This window comes from Cavia porcellus, unplaced genomic scaffold (assembly GCF_034190915.1).
Source record: "Cavia porcellus strain 051 isolate PalLab524CR breed Dunkin Hartley unplaced genomic scaffold, mCavPor4.1 scaffold_60, whole genome shotgun sequence".
Lineage (NCBI taxonomy): Eukaryota > Metazoa > Chordata > Mammalia > Rodentia > Caviidae > Cavia > Cavia porcellus.
Window position 1 is genome coordinate 1,608,162 of NW_026947543.1, and position 16,582 is coordinate 1,624,743.

Sequence of the window (16,582 nt, forward strand, 5' to 3'; positions counted from 1 at the left end):
TGCTTGCCAATCTACACATGGATGTACTTTCAATGGGATATGAAATATGCCAGGGCCTGGCAGATGTTCTCTGACATGTCCTATCCTTGAGCATATGCTTTCCCTTGTCATGTCTGTCATTTGGCTGAGTCCTGTTCCCTAAGCTATTCAGTCAAGACTTGCTGGAATCATTCACCTGCAGTATAAGAGCTTTCTGTTAAATCTCTCAGCAGAAATCCTGTGCAAGCACATAGCTTTGGATATGAGAGACAGTGGTGGAAGTTGAATTTCAAGGGCAGATATTTGAAAACAATGAAACAAGCCCCGAATAAGATCTTTACATGTTTCCCAGATGAATATGTTTGGAAATTCAGGGGAAGATCGAGATCAAGACTGAGAAGAGTGCACACCCATTTCAAGGTACAAAAACCAGGGAAAAACATGGGAAAGCAAGAGAGCTGGTTAATTTGATATAAAAATCTTTGATGATGAAAGGAAAATTATATTCTCATGGTGATTTAATCAGGCTGTAGCAGTGAAGTTCTCATATTGGTTGTCCTATGTGTGGCCTTCTGCATTGGGCAGTGGATGCAGTACAGGAGATCTTCAAATAAATCTGGTGGAACACAAAATAGTGAAAAAAATATCAATCTAAATCCTGTGTATTCCTTCCCTTTGAGAACATATATGGATAATGTCCGGAGTTTCAAAAGAGAAAATGTCTATTGGGTCATGGTTTCACCAGTGAAATGGTCACTTCACATAACATTTTGAATTTTGCTTTCACAGTTGCTCATGTTCCGGGCCTGAGTAAAGCAGAATGCAGAGTAAGCCTCATCAATAGTTGTGCATTCCATAAGTGGTTTTAAAACCAGTGAAACCCTTTGGACCTAGTGTTTGTATTTAATTGGTTGATTTGGTTTTCAAATTGTTTGTTTTACTATTTTTAACTTTGTGAGTCAGGGAAGCCCTCACTCATAGTGATTTAGACCTCTCCAAAAGCTCTGAAGTTATTCATGTAACAGCTATTACATGTTATAAGTTTCTCCTATTAAAACTTGAAAGACTAACAGACTCTGCTACTTTTCATCTAAATTCAGTGTTGCGCTAAATTCAGTGTTGGACTTTATTTACAAGTCCTTTGAAATGTGTCCTCCTCTAGTCACTGGTCGTGCTGGAATGTACTTTCTTGTGAAGACAGGATTTGAGCAAATTGACACAAGTACAGTTTGCCACTACTCTGGACACCTGATTAAATATCGAGTTGCCTAAATGGTGTGTGTTTTACTTTGATCTCTGCTCACACTTTGCTCATCCAGTTAGAACCACAGGGCTCCAGGCCATAGCATTGTAGGCCTAAACAAGAAAATTTCCATTCCGTTTTGGGAGTTCATTCGGCTCTCCTAATTACATTTTCCACAAATGTGTGCTTCAGGAGAGGCCCTCTCTAAATGTGGAGAGGCCCATTTTCATTCACTCACTTTCAGACTTTCTAAGATTTTCAGTTACTAGAGATTTGCCCAGAATTGCCATTGTCAAGGGACAGTGCACTTCACTTGAAGTTGTGCAGTATTACTTCATGTGTCTCCCTGGAAATTCCACCAATGGGAAACTCTTGCTGTAGTCATCTCCAAGTGTTTCTGCCTAAGAAAATATAACTAACAAAGGATGTGCTTTCAAGCAGAATGAGGAATGGAGGGATAATCTTTAGTTCAGTGCAGGTTGACCTTTCGAAGAAACAGTAATTCCTATGAAATAGGAGGTAAAATCTTTTGTAAAGAGACATGGATATGACATGCTCAACTTTATGTCACGTTTTTTAAAAAGCCAAGGGCATTTGAGAAATTCTTGGCGGCTGAATTGTCCCTTTTTTCAAATTTCTCTTAGGTAAGACACTCCAGTTTCTTCAAACCATGGTACTGTTCCTTCCATGTAAAAAACCAAAGCAAAAAACAAAATAAATTAAAACAAAACCCATCAAATTACATTTGAGAGCACACAATTGCTCAGCAGGCCCACTATTCAACAAGACAGAGGGAGAGAAGCCTCAGCCTTCAGCCCATGGCCTAAAGTTTTGTCTCTATCATGGCCCCTCAGTTCCCTGGCATGTCCACATTAACTCATGAATCTTTACTCATATCCTCTTCAAATGCACAGGATCCAATGTATTTGAACCCTGTTCACCTGGGCTGTAACCATCCAAGGACACACCAGAGGAAGGGCAGCCACCCCCTTGCCTGGGGCCTTGGAGCTTATCACAATAGAAATGGAAAGCTGAACAAGGGGAGCCAAAACAAAGAGAGGAATATTCCTAAAGCCTGAAACACAGAAGCTACCTATAGACCAGTAGTGGGATTTCACAAATTATGTAAGAATCTCTGTGCACATGCTTGGCATGGTCGCTCATGCCTATAATCCCAGCAATCTGGGGGCTGAGGTGGATGGAACCTTCGGAGTTCCAGTCCATCGTGGGCTATGAATTTATCTCAAGGCCTCTTTCAACAACTACATAAGATGCTGTTTCCAAAAAGAGGACAACAGAAAACTAGACACACTTGGTCTAGGTCCCGGGGTTCACTACATGAGTTGTGGAGTCTAAATATTCCATGCCATGAGAAAATACCTGGGATTTTTAGTGAAAGGGGCATTTGCATCCCTTTTCTAAGGGTTTCCCTTTCACCATGTTACATTTGAATTCTGGGAAAATCTGCTGGTGACAAGCTATCTAGCATTATGTTGGTTTAGGTATTGAGCTAGTACCTCATGTTTAGTGTTCAGGGTTATGCTGGAATGGCTGCAGACCTGCTTGAAATAGCTATTGCGGACAAGTGAACCCCGAAGAAGCTGGATAGTTGAAGCAGGCACTCCAAATATTCATGCACTGCAAGGATTCACTTTCATTTTGGGACTCATCTTCTGGTTGCTGGCTTTTAGTGCTAACTGATACTACCATGGTGGCAGTAATCCAGCAGAGACTGCATGTATGGTTTGCAGGTTTGCTTCCCAAGCCACCAGAAACTTGGCAGAACCCAAATCATTGTGGCATTTTCTTTCCTCCCCTGAAACATTTGGCTTTCTAAGTTTGAAAATTGAATAGACTGGGCTAGTCAGGTTTGGACCCCATGTACCACCAACAGAGCTAAAGACAGAGCCAATTACTTCCCTCCACTTGTCAAAATATGTCAAATTTGCTTGGTCACCACAAGTTCAAAGAAAATTCTGAGGCAACTTAGAGAGGTGAATCAAATACTGCCTGATTGGAATGGCTGTGGTTGTATGAGGTGGAAAGCTGCAGAGTTGGGCTGAAACTGTTCACAGAAATCCACAGGCTTGTGGTTGCCAGGCAACCACACTGGGCTGAGATTGGCTGAACATCACTGTGAGGTGGATTTTAGGCTCTAGGTTTGAAAATTTAAAAGACTCTGGTAGTCAAGTTTGGAACACTTCGACCACAGACAGACCAAAAGGTCTTTCAATTACTTCCCTCCACTTCTCAAAATATGTCAAATTTTCTTGATCACTATAACTGTAAAAAAATTCTGAGGCAACATAGAGAGGCTAATCAAATACTGCATGATTGGAATGGCTGTGGTTGTATGAGGTGGAAAGCTGCAGAGTTGGGCTGAAACAATTCACAGAAAGCCACAAGCTTGTGGTTGCCAGGCAACCACACTGGGCTGTGATTGGCTGAGCACCATTTTGAGCTGGACTTTAGGCTCTAGGATACAAGTGTGCAGTAGGAGACCTGAGTCACAATGCTGGGCGTTGCCATGGAGACCTCAGTGTCACAGAGGACCTTTTAGGGCAAGATTTAAATAGGATGAATATTCTTGGCCTGGTATGCCACAGGATTCTCACTGAAGGCTTCACTGCTCAGAATTTGGGGATGGAAATGCTTGCCAATCTACACATGGATGTACTTTCAATGGGATATGAAATATGCCAGGGCCTGGCAGATGTTCTCTGACATGTCCTATCCTTGAGCATATGCTTTTCCCTTGTCGTGTCTGTCATTTGGCTGAGTCCTGTTCCCTAAGCTATTCAGTCAAGACTTTGCTGGAATCATTCACCTGCAGTATAAGAGCTTTCTGTGAGATTTCTCAGCAGAAATCCTCTGCAAGCACATAGCTTTCGATATGAGAGACAGTGGTGGAAGTTGAATTTCAAGGGCAGATATTTGAAAACAATGAAACAAGCCCCGAATAAGATCTTTACATGTTTCCCAGATGAATATGTTTGGAAATACGGGGGAAGATGGAGATCAAGACTGAGAAGAGTGCACACCCATTTCAAGGTACAAAAACCAGGGAAAAACATGGGAAAGCAAGAGAGCTGGTTACTTTGATGTAAAAATCTTTGATGATGAAAGGAAAATTATATTCTCATGGTGATTTAATCAGGCTGTAGCAGTGAAGTTCTCATGTTGGTTGTCCTATGTGTGGCCTTCTGCATTGGGCAGTGGATGCAGGGCAGGAGATCTTCAAATAAATCTGGTTGAACACAAAATAGTGAAAAAAATATCAATCTAAATCCTGTGTATTCCTTCCCTTTGAGAACATGTATGGATAATGTCCGGAGTTTCAAAAGAGAAAATGTCTATTGGGTCATGGTTTCACCAATGAAATGGTCACTTCACATAACATTTTGAATTTTGCTTTCGCAGTTGCTCATGTACCGGGCCTGAGTAAAGCAGAATGCAGACTAAGCCTCATCAATAGTTGTGCATTCCATAAGTGGTTTTAAAACCAGTGAAACCCTTTGGACCTAGTGTTTGTATTTAATTGGTTGATTGGTTTTTCAAATTGTTTGTTTTACTATTTTTAACTTTGGGAGTCAGGGAAGCCCTCACTCATAGTGATTTAGACGTCTCCAAAACCTCTGAAGTTATTCATGTAACAGCTATAACATGTTATAAGTTTCTCCTCTTAAAACTTGAAAGACTAACAGACTCTGCTACTTTTCATCTAAATTCAGTGTTGCGCTAAATTCAGTGTTGGTCTTTTTTTTACAAGTCCTTTGAAATGTGTCCTCCTCGAGTCACTGGTCGTGCTGGAATGTACTTTCTTGTGAAGACAGGATTTGAGCAAATTGACACAAGTACAGTTTGCCACTACTCTGGACACCTGGTTAAATATCGAGTTGCCTAAATGGTGTGTGTTTTACTTTGATCTCTGCTCACACTTTGCTCATCCAGTTAGAACCACAGGGCTCCAGGCCATAGCGTTCTAGGCCTAAACAAGAAAATTTCCATTCCGTTTTGGGAGTTCATTTGTCTCTCATAATTACTTTTTCCACAAATGTGTGCTTCAGGAGAGGCCTGGTCTAAATGTGGAGAGGCCCATTTTCCTTCTCTCACTTTCAGACTTTCTAAGATTTTCAGTTACTAGAGGTTTGCCCAGACTTGCCATTGTCAAGGGACAGTGCACTTCACTTGAAGTTGTGCAGTATTACTTCATGTGTGTCCGTGGAAATTCCACCAATGGGAAACTCTTGCTGTAGTCATCTCCAAGTGTTTCTGCATAAGACAATATAACTAACAAAGGATGTGGTTTCAAGCAGAATGAGGAATGGAGGTATAATCTTTATTTCAGTGCAGGTTGACCTTTCAAAGAAACAGTAATTCCTATGAAATAGGAGGTAAAATCTTTTGTAAAGAGACATGGATATGACATGCTCAACTTTATGTCACATTTTTTAAAAAGCCAAGGGCATTTGAGAAATTCTTGGCTGTTGAATTGTCCCTTTTTTCAAATTTCTCTTAGGTAAGACACTCCAGTTTCTTCAAACCATGGTACTGTTCCTTCCATGTAAAAAACCAAAGCAAAAAACAAAATAAATTAAAACAAAACCCATCAAATTACATTTGAGAGCACACAATTTCTCAGCAGGCCCACTATTCAACAAGACAGAGGGAAAGAAGCCTCAGCCTTCAGCCCATCGCCTAAAGTTTTGTCTCTATCATGGCCCCTCAGTTCCCTGGCATGTCCACATTAACTCATGAATCTTTACTCATATCCTCTTCAAATGCACAGGATCCAATATATTTGAACCCTGTTCACCTGGGCTGTAACCATCCAAGGACACACCAGAGGAAGGGCAGGTACCCCCTTGCCTGGGGCCTTGGTGCTTATCACAATAGAAATGGAAACCTGAACAAGGGGAGCTAAAACAAAGAGACGAATATTCCTAAAGCCTGAAACACAGAAGCTACCTATAGACCAGTAGTGGGATTTCACAAATTATGTAAGAATCTCTGTGCACATGCTTGGCATGGTCGCTCATGCCTATAATCCCAGCAATCTGGGGGCTGAGGTGGATGGAACCTTGGGAGTTCCAGTCCATCGTGGGCTATGAATTTATCTCAAGGCCTCTTTCAACAACTACATAAGATGCTGTTTCCAAAAAGAGGACAACAGAAAACTAGACACACTTGGTCTAGGTCCCGGGGTTCACTACATGAGTTGTGGAGTCTAAATATTCCATGCCATGAGAAAATACCTGGGATTTTTAGTGAAAGGGGCATTTGCATCCCTTTTCTAAGGGTTTCCCTTTCACCATGTTACATTTGAATTCTGGGAAAATCTGCTGGTGACAAGCTATCTAGCATTATGTTGGTTTAGGTATTGAGCTAGTACCTCATGTTTAGTGTTCAGGGTTATGCTGGAATGACTGCAGACCTGCTTGAAATAGCTATTGCGGACAAGTGAACCCCGAGGAAGCTGGATAGTTGAAGCAGGCACTCCAAATATTCATGCACTGCAAGGATTCACTTTCATTTTGGGACTCATCTTCTGGTTGCTGGCTTTTAGTGCTAACTGACACTACCATGGTGGCAGTAATCCAGCAGAGACTGCATGTATGGTTTGCAGGTTTGCTTCCCAAGCCACCAGAAACTTGGCAGAACCCAAATCATTGTGGCATTTTCTTTCCTCCCCTGAAACATTTGGCTTTCTAAGTTTGAAAATTGAATAGACTGGGCTAGTCAGGTTTGGACCCCATGTACCACCAACAGAGCTAAAGACAGAGCCAATTACTTCCCTCCACTTGTCAAAATATGTCAAATTTGCTTGGTCACCACAAGTTCAAAGAAAGTTCTGAGGCAACTTAGAGAGGTGAATCAAATACTGCCTGATTGGAATGGCTGTGGTTGTATGAGGTGGAAAGCTGCAGAGTTGGGCTGAAACTGTTCACAGAAATCCACAGGCTTGTGGTTGCCAGGCAACCACACTGGGCTGAGATTGGCTGAACATCACTGTGAGGTGGATTTTAGGCTCTAGGTTTGAAAATTTAAAAGACTCTGGTAGTCATGTTTGGAACACTTCGACCACAGACAGACCAAAAGGTCTTTCAATTACTTCCCTCCACTTCTCAAAATATGTCAAATTTTCTTGATCACTATAACTGTAAAAAAATTCTGAGGCAACATAGAGAGGCTAATCAAATACTGCATGATTGGAATGGCTGTGGTTGTATGAGGTGGAAAGCTGCAGAGTTGGGCTGAAACAATTCACAGAAAGCCACAAGCTTGTGGTTGCCAGGCAACCACACTGGGCTGTGATTGGCTGAGCACCATTGTGAGCTGGACTTTAGGCTCTAGGATACAAGTGTGCAGTAGGAGACCTGAGTCACAATGCTGGGCGTTGCCATGGAGACCTCAGTGTCACAGAGGACCTTTTAGGGCAAGATTTAAATAGGATGAATATTCTTGGCCTGGTATGCCACAGGATTCTCACTGAAGGCTTCACTGCTCAGAATTTGGGGATGGAAATGCTTGCCAATCTACACATGGATGTACTTTCAATGGGATATGAAATATGCCAGGGCCTGGCAGATGTTCTCTGACATGTCCTATCCTTGAGCATATGCTTTTCCCTTGTCATGTCTGTCATTTGGCTGAGTCCTGTTCCCTAAGCTATTCAGTCAAGACTTGCTGGAATCATTCACCTGCAGTATAAGAGCTTTCTGTGAAATTTCTCAGCAGAAATCCTGTGTAAGCACATAGCTTTGGATATGAGAGACAGTGGTGGAAGTTGAATTTCAAGGGCAGATATTTGAAAACAATGAAACAAGCCCCGAATATGATCTTTACATGTTTTCCAGATGAATATGTTTGGAAATACGGGGGAAGATGGAGATCAAGACCGAGAAGAGTGAACACCATTTCAAGGTACAAAAACCAGGGAAAAACATGGGAAAGCAAGAGAGCTGGTTAATTTGATGTAAAAATCTTTGATAATGCAAGGAAAATTATATTCTCATAGTGATTTAATCAGGCTGTAGCAGTGAAGTTCTCATGTTGGTTGTCCTATGTGTGGCCTTCTGCATTGGGCAGTGGATGCACGGCAGGAGATCTTCAAATAAATCTGGTTGAACACAAAATAGTGAAAAAAATATCAATCTAAATCCTGTGTATTCCTTCCCTTTGAGAACATGTATGGATAATGTCCGGAGTTTCAAAAGAGAAAATGTCTATTGGGTCATGGTTTCACCAATGAAATGGTCACTTCACATAACATTTTGAATTTTGCTTTCACAGTTGCTCATGTACCGGGCCTGAGTAAAGCAGAATGCAGAGTAAGCCTCATCAATAGTTGTGCATTCCATAAGTGGTTTTAAAACCAGTGAAACCCTTTGGACCTAGTGTTTGTATTTAATTGGTTGATTGGTTTTTCAAATTGTTTGTTTTACTATTTTTAACTTTGGGAGTCAGGGAAGCCCTCACTCATAGTGATTTAGACTTCTCCAAAACCTCTGAAGTTATTCATGTAACAGCTATAACATGTTATAAGTTTCTCCTATTAAAACTTGAAAGACTAACAGACTCTGCTACTTTTCATCTAAATTCAGTGTTGCGCTAAATTCAGTGTTGGACTTTTTTTTACAAGTCCTTTGAAATGTGTCCTCCTCGAGTCACTGGTCGTGCTGGAATGTACTTTCTTGTGAAGACAGGATTTGAGCAAATTGACACAAGTACAGTTTGCCACTACTCTGGACACCTGGTTAAATATCGAGTTGCCTAAATGGTGTGTGTTTTACTTTGATCTCTGCTCACACTTTGCTCATCCAGTTAGAACCACAGGGCTCCAGGCCATAGCGTTCTAGGCCTAAACAAGAAAATTTCCATTCCGTTTTGGGAGTTCATTCGTCTCTCATAATTACTTTTTCGACAAATGTGTGCTTCACGAGAGGCCCGGTCTAAATGTGGAGAGGCCCATTTTCCTTCTCTCACTTTCAGACTTTCTAAGATTTACAGTTACTAGAGGTTTGCCCAGACTTGCCATTGTCAAGGGACAGTGCACTTCACTTGAAGTTGTGCAGTATTACTTCATGTGTCTCCGTGGAAATTCCACCAATTGGAAACTCTTGCTGTAGTCATCTCCAAGTGTTTCTGCATAAGAAAATATAACTAACAAAGGATGTGGTTTCAAGCAGAATGAGGAATGGAGGGATAATCTTTATTTCAGTGCAGGTTGACCTTTCAAAGCAATAGTAATTCCTATGAAATAGGAGGTAAAATCTTTTGTAAAGAGACATGGATATGACATGCTCAACTTTATGTCACATTTTTTAAAAAGCCAAGGGCATTTGAGAAATTCTTGGCTGTTGAATTGTCCCTTTTTTCAAATTTCTCTTAGGTAAGACACTCCAGTTTCTTCAAACCATGGTACTGTTCCTTCCATGTAAAAAACCAAAGCAAAAAAAAAATAAATTAAAACAAAACCCATCAAATTACATTTGAAAGCACACAATTGCTCAGCAGGCCCACTATTCAACCAGCTAGAGGTACAAAAGCCTCAGCCTTCAGCCCATGGCCTGAAGTTTTGTCTCTATCATGGCCCCTCAGTTCCCTGGCATGTCCACATTAACTCATGAATCTTTACTCATTTCCTCTTCAAATGCACAGGATCCAATATATTTGAACCCTGTTCACCTGGGCTGTAATCATCCAAGGACACACCAGAGGAAGGGCAGCCACCCCCTTGCCTGGGGCCTTGGAGCTCATCACAATAGAAATGGAAACCTGAACAAGGGGAGCCAAAACAAAGAGAGGAATATTCCTAAAGTCTGAAACACAGAAGCTACCTATAGACCAGTAGGGGGATTTCAAAAATTATGTAAGAATCTCTGTGCACATGCTTGGCATGGTCGCTCATGCCTATAATCCCAGCAATCTGGTGGCTGAGGTGGATGGATTCTTGGGAGTTCCAGGACATCGTGGGCTATGAATTTATCTCAAGGCCTCTTTCAACAACTACATAAGATTCTGTTTCTAAAAAGAGGACAACAGAAAACTAGACACACTTGGTCTAGGTCCCGGGGTTCACTACATGAGTTGTGGAGTCTAAATATTCCATGCCATGAGAAAATACCTGGGATTTTTAGTGAAAGGTGCATGTGCAGCCCTTTTCTAAGGGTTTCCCTTTCACCATGTTACATTTGAATTCTGGGAAAACCTGCTGGTGACAAGCTATCTAGCATTATGTTGGTTTAGGTATTGAGCTAGTACCGCATGTTTAGTGTTCAGGGTTATGCTGGAATGGCTGCAGACCTCCTTGAAATAGCTATTGCAGACAAGTGAACCCCGAGGAAGCTGGATAGTTGAAGCAGGCACTCCAAATATTCATGCACTGCAAGGATTCACTTTCCTTTTGGGACTCATCTTCTGATTGCTGGCTTTTAGTGCTAACTGATACTACCATGGTGGCAGTAATCCAGCAGAGACTGCATGTATGGTTTGCAGGTTTGCTTCCAAGCCACCAGAAACTTGGCAGAAAACAAATCATTGTGGCATTTTCTTTCCTCCCCTGAAACATTTGGCTTTCTAAGTTTGAAAATTGAATAGACTGGGCTAGTCAGGTTTGGACCCCATGTACCACCAACAGAGCTAAAGACAGAGCCAATTACTTCCCTCCACTTGTCAAAATATGTCAAATTTGCTTGGTCACCACAACTTCGAAGAAAATTCTGAGTCAACTTAGAGAGGTGAGTCAAATACTGCCTGATTGGAATGGCTGTGGTTGTATGAGGTGGAAAGCTGCAGAGTTGGGCTGAAACTGTTCACAGAAATCCACAGGCTTGTGGTTGCCAGGCAACCACACTGGGCTGAGATTGGCTGAACATCACTGTGAGGTGGATTTTAGGCTCTAGGTTTGAAAATTTAAAAGACTGGGGTAGTCAAGTTTGGAACACATCGACCAGAGACAGACCAAAAGGTCTTTCAATTACTTCCCTCCACTTCTCAAAATATGTCAAATTTTCTTGATCACTACAACTGTAAAAAAAAATTCTGAGGCAACATAGAGAGGCTAATCAAATACTGCATGATTGGAATGGCTGTGGTTGTATGAGGTGGAAAGCTGCAGAGTTGGGCTGAAACAGTTCACAGAAAGCCACAAGCTTGTGGTTGCCAGGCAACCACACTGGGCTGTGATTGGCTGAGCACCATAGTGAGCTGGACTTTAGGCTCTAGGATACAAGTGTGCAGTAGGAGACCTGAGTCACAATGCTGGGCGTTGACATAGAGACCTCAGTGGCACAGAGGACCTTGTAGGGCAAGATTTAAATAGGATGAATATTCTTGGCCTGGTATGCCACAGGATTCTCACTGAAGGCTTCACTGCTCAGAATTTGGGGATGGCAGTGCTTGCCAATCTACACATGGATGTACTTTCAATGGGATATGAAATATGCCAGGGCCTGGCAGATGTTCTCTGACATGTCCTATCCTTGAGCATATGCTTTTCCCTTGTCATGTCTGTCATTTGGCTGAGTCCTGTTCCCTAAGCTATTCAGTCAAGACTTGCTGGAATCATTCACCTGCAGTATAAGAGCTTTCTGTGAAATTTCTCAGCAGAAATCCTCTGCAAGCACATAGCTTTGGATATGAGAGACAGTGGTGGAAGTTGAATTTCAAGGGCAGATATTTGAAAACAATGAAACAAGCCCCGAATAAGATCTTTACATGTTTCCCAGATGAATATGTTTGCAAATTCGGGGGAAGATCGAGATCAAGACCGAGAAGAGTGCACACGCATTTCAAGGTACAAAAACCAGGGAAAAACATGGGAAAGCAAGAGAGCTGGTTAATTTGATATAAAAATCTTTGATGATGAAAGGAAAATTATATTCTCATGGTGATTTAATCAGGCTGTAGCAGTGAAGTTCTCATGTTGGTTGTCCTATGTGTGGCCTTCTGCATTGGGCAGTGGATGCAGTACAGGAGATCTTCAAATAAATCTGGTGGAACACAAAATAGTGAAAAAAATATCAATCTAAATCCTGTGTATTCCTTCCCTTTGAGAACATATATGGATAATGTCCGGAGTTTCAAAAGAGAAAATGTCTATTGGGTCATGGTTTCACCAATGAAATGGTCACTTCACATAACATTTTGAATTTTGCTTTCACAGTTGCTCATGTACCGGGCCTGAGTAAAGCAGAATGCAGAGTAAGCCTCATCAATAGTTGTGCATTCCATAAGTGGTTTTAAAACCAGTGAAACCCTTTGGACCTAGTGTTTGTATTTAATTGGTTGATTGGTTTTTCAAATTGTTTGTTTTACTATTTTTAACTTTGGGAGTCAGGGAAGCCCTCACTCATAGTGATTTAGACCTCTCCAAAAGCTCTGAAGTTATTGATGTAACAGCTATTACATGTTATAAGTTTCTCCTATTAAAACTTGAAAGTCTAACAGACTCTGCTACTTTTCGTCTAAATTCAGTGTTGCGCTAAATTCAGTGTTGGACTTTATTTACAATTCCTTTGAAATGTGTCCTCCTCTAGTCACTGGTCGTGCTGGAATGTACTTTCTTGTGAAGACAGGATTTGAGCAAATTGACACAAGTACAGTGTGCCACTACTCTGGACACCTGGTTAAATATCGAGTTGCCTAAATGGTATGTGTTTTACTTTGATCTCTGCTCACACTTTGCTCATCCAGTTAGAACCACAGGGCTCCAGGCCATAGTGTTCTAGGCCTAAACAAGAAAATTTCCATTCCGTTTTGGGAGTTCATTCGTCTCTCATAATTACTTTTTCCACAAATGTGTGCTTCAGGTGAGGCCCGGTCTAAATGTGGAGAGGCCCATTTTCCTTCCCTCACTTTCAGACTTTCTAAGATTTTCAGTTACTAGAGGTTTGCCCAGACTTGCCATTGTCAAGGGACAGTGCACTTCACTTGAAGTTGTGCAGTATTACTTCATGTGTCTCCGTGGAAATTCCACCAATGGGAAACTCTTGCTGTAGTCATCTCCAAGTGTTTCTGCATAAGAAAATATAACTAACAAAGGATGTGGTTTCAAGCAGAATGAGGAATGGTGGGATAATCTTTATTTCAGTGCAGGTTGACCTTTCAAAGCAATAGTAATTCCTATGAAATAGGAGGTAAAATCTTTTGTAAAGAGACATGGATATGACATGCTCAACTTTATGTCACATTTTTTAAAAAGCCAAGGGCATTTGAGAAATTCTTGGCTGTTGAATTGTCCCTTTTTTCAAATTTCTCTTAGGAAAGACACTCCAGTTTCTTCAAACCATGCTACTGTTCCTTCCATGTAAAAAACCAAAGCAAAAAACAAAATAAATTAAAACAAAACCCATCAAATTACATTTGAGAGCACACAATTGCTCAGCAGGCCCACTATTCAACCAGCTAGAGGTACAAAAGCCTCAGCCTTCAGCCCATGGCCTGAAGTTTTGTCTCTATCATGGCCCCTCAGTTCCCTGGCATGTCCACATTAACTCATGAATCTTTACTCATTTCCTCTTCAAATGCACAGGATCCAATATATTTGAACCCTGTTCACCTGGGCTGTAATCATCCAAGGACACACCAGAGGAAGGGCAGCCACCCCCTTGCCTGGGGCCTTGGAGCTCATCACAATAGAAATGGAAACCTGAACAAGGGGAGCCAAAACAAAGAGAGGAATATTCCTAAAGTCTGAAACACAGAAGCTACCTATAGACCAGTAGGGGGATTTCAAAAATTATGTAAGAATCTCTGTGCACATGCTTGGCATGGTCGCTCATGCCTATAATCCCAGCAATCTGGGGGCTGAGGTGGATGGATCCTTGGGAGTTCCAGGACATCGTGGGCTATGAATTTATCTCAAGGCCTCTTTCAACAACTACATAAGATTCTGTTTCCAAAAAGAGGACAACAGAAAACTAGACACACTTGGTCTAGGTCCCGGGGTTCACTACATGAGTTGTGGAGTCTAAATATTCCATGCCATGAGAAAATACCTGGGATTTTTAGTGAAAGGTGCATGTGCAGCCCTTTTCTAAAGGTTTCCCTTTCACCATGTTACATTTGAATTCTGGGAAAACCTGCTGGTGACAAGCTATCTAGCATTATGTTGGTTTAGGTATTGAGCTAGTACCGCATGTTTAGTGTTCAGGGTTATGCTGGAATGGCTGCAGACCTCCTTGAAATAGCTATTGCGGACAAGTGAACCCCGAGGAAGCTGGATAGTTGAAGCAGGCACTCCAAATATTCATGCACTGCAAGGATTCACTTTCATTTTGGGACTCATCTTCTGATTGCTGGCTTTTAGTGCTAACTGATACTACCATGGTGGCAGTAATCCAGCAGAGACTGCATGTATGGTTTGCAAGTCTGGTTCCCACGCCACCAGAAACTTGGCAGAACACAAATCATTGTGGCATTTTCTTTCCTCCCCTGAAACATTTGGCTTTCTAAGTTTGAAAATTGAATAGACTGGGCTAGTCAGGTTTGGACCCCATGTACCACCAACAGAGCTAAAGACAGAGCCAATTACTTGCCTCCACTTGTCAAAATATGTCAAATTTGCTTGGTCACCACAAGTTCAAAGAAAATTCTGAGTCAACTTAGAGAGGTGAGTCAAATACTGCCTGATTGGAATGGCTGTGTTTGTATGAGGTGGAAAGCTGCAGAGTTGGGCTGAAACTGTTCACAGAAATCCACAGGCTTGTGGTTGCCAGGCAACCACACTGGGCTGAGATTGGCTGAACATCACTGTGAGGTGGATTTTAGGCTCTAGGTTTGAAAATTTAAAAGACTGGGGTAGTCAAGTTTGGAACACATCGAACACAGACAGACCAAAAGGTCTTTCAATTACTTCCCTCCACTTCTCAAAATATGTCAAATTTTCTTGATCACTACAACTGTAAAAAAAAATTCTGAGGCAACATAGAGAGGCTAATCAAATACTGCATGATTGGAATGGCTGTGGTTGTATGAGGTGGAAAGCTGCAGAGTTGGGCTGAAACAGTTCACAGAAAGCCACAAGCTTGTGGTTGCCAGGCAACCACACTGGGCTGTGATTGGCTGAGCACCATAGTGAGCTGGACTTTAGGCTCTAGGATACAAGTGTGCAGTAGGAGACCTGAGTCACAATGCTGGGCGTTGACATAGAGACCTCAGTGGCACAGAGGACCTTGTAGGGCAAGATTTAAATAGGATGAATATTCTTGGCCTGGTATGCCACAGGATTCTCACTGAAGGCTTCACTGCTCAGAATTTGGGGATGGCAGTGCTTGCCAATCTACACATGGATGTACTTTCAATGGGATATGAAATATGCCAGGGCCTGGCAGATGTTCTCTGACATGTCCTATCCTTGAGCATATGCTTTTCCCTTGTCATGTCTGTCATTTGGCTGAGTCCTGTTCCCTAAGCTATTCAGTCAAGACTTGCTGGAATCATTCACCTGCAGTATAAGAGCTTTCTGTGAAATTTCTCAGCAGAAATCCTCTGCAAGCACATAGCTTTGGATATGAGAGACAGTGGTGGAAGTTGAATTTCAAGGGCAGATATTTGAAAACAATGAAACAAGCCCCGAATAAGATCTTTACATGTTTCCCAGATGAATATGTTTGCAAATTCGGGGGAAGATCGAGATCAAGACCGAGAAGAGTGCACACGCATTTCAAGGTACAAAAACCAGGGAAAAACATGGGAAAGCAAGAGAGCTGGTTAATTTGATATAAAAATCTTTGATGATGAAAGGAAAATTATATTCTCATGGTGATTTAATCAGGCTGTAGCAGTGAAGTTCTCATGTTGGTTGTCCTATGTGTGGCCTTCTGCATTGGGCAGTGGATGCAGTACAGGAGATCTTCAAATAAATCTGGTGGAACACAAAATAGTGAAAAAAATATCAATCTAAATCCTGTGTATTCCTTCCCTTTGAGAACATATATGGATAATGTCCGGAGTTTCAAAAGAGAAAATGTCTATTGGGTCATGGTTTCACCAATGAAATGGTCACTTCACATAACATTTTGAATTTTGCTTTCACAGTTGCTCATGTACCGGGCCTGAGTAAAGCAGAATGCAGAGTAAGCCTCATCAATAGTTGTGCATTCCATAAGTGGTTTTAAAACCAGTGAAACCCTTTGGACCTAGTGTTTGTATTTAATTGGTTGATTGGTTTTTCAAATTGTTTGTTTTACTATTTTTAACTTTGGGAGTCAGGGAAGCCCTCACTCATAGTGATTTAGACCTCTCCAAAAGCTCTGAAGTTATTGATGTAACAGCTATTACATGTTATAAGTTTCTCCTATTAAAACTTGAAAGTCTAACAGACTCTGCTACTTTTCGTCTAAATTCAGTGTTGCG